This window comes from Ailuropoda melanoleuca, chromosome 8 (assembly GCF_002007445.2).
Source record: "Ailuropoda melanoleuca isolate Jingjing chromosome 8, ASM200744v2, whole genome shotgun sequence".
NCBI lineage: Eukaryota > Metazoa > Chordata > Mammalia > Carnivora > Ursidae > Ailuropoda > Ailuropoda melanoleuca.
The window spans coordinates 12,754,813-12,755,932 of NC_048225.1; the positions used below are offsets into that span (position 1 = coordinate 12,754,813).

At 35.2% G+C, this 1,120-nt stretch overlaps 1 pseudogene; it reads left to right on the forward strand.

Moving 5' to 3' along the window:
• The first annotated feature begins 405 nt into the window (after positions 1-405).
• On the forward strand, positions 406-570 carry LOC117803646 (annotated as a pseudogene).
• Positions 571-1,120: the final 550 nt, after the last annotated feature.

The following is a 1,120-nucleotide window of genomic DNA, read 5'->3' on the forward strand; positions in this document are numbered from 1 at the left end:
AATGTTGTGCAACCATCATCACCATCCATCTCTTTTTATCTTGTAAAACTGAAACTCTAATACCCATTAAACACACACTCCACTTTCTCCAGTCCCTGGCAACTACCATTCTACTATCTCTATGATTTTGACAACTCTAAGTATTTCATATATGTGAAATTATGCAGTATTTGTCTTTTTGCGACAAATAGTTGTTTCACTTAAGATGGTGTCTCCAAAGTTCATCCATGTTGTAGCATGTCACAGAATTTCCTTCCTTTTTAAAGTTGAATAATATTCCATGCATATATATACCACATTTTGGTAATCTATTCATCTGTTGATGGACAATGGGTTGCTTCCATGGTTTTTTAGCTATTGTAAACAATGCTGCTATGAACATGGGTATACAAAATATCTCTTCCAAAGACTATAATTCCAGGGGTCATTTCTACAGTTTACTAGACAAGTTTCTCTCAATGTGCAAAGTACCCAAAACCATAAGGAGGAGGCAGAAAAAAATCTCTTCCAGACCCTGCTTTCAATTCTTTTGGGTGCAATTCCAGAGGTGCAATTCCTGGATCATATGGTTAATCCTATTTTTTATTTTTTGAGAAACTGCTATACTCTTTTCCACAGTCAATGGCTATACCGTTTCACATTCCCACCAAAGGTGCACAAGAGTCCCAGTTTCTCTGCATCTTTGTCCATATGTTTTTTTCTTTTTCTTTTTGTTTCTCTTTTTTATTTGTTTATAGTAGCCATCCTAATGGGTGTGAGATGGTGTCTCATAGTAGTTTTGATTTGAATTTCCCTTAATGATTAGGGCAACTGAGCATCTTTTCATGGGCTTATTGGTCATTTATATCTCTTCCCTGGAGAAATGTCTGTTCAAGTCCTTTGCCTAATTTTGAGTCAGGTTCTTTGCTGTTGTTGAGTTTTAGGAATTTTCTAGATATTCTAGATAGTAATCCTTTACCAGATATATGATTTGCAAAATTTTTCTCCCATTCTGTGGGCTGCCTTTTTACTCTGTTGATGGTGTCTTTGGTGCACAAATTTTTAATTTTCATGAATTTCAATTGCCTATTTTTTCTTTTGTCACTTGTGCCTTTGGTGTCATATTCAAGACATAATTGCT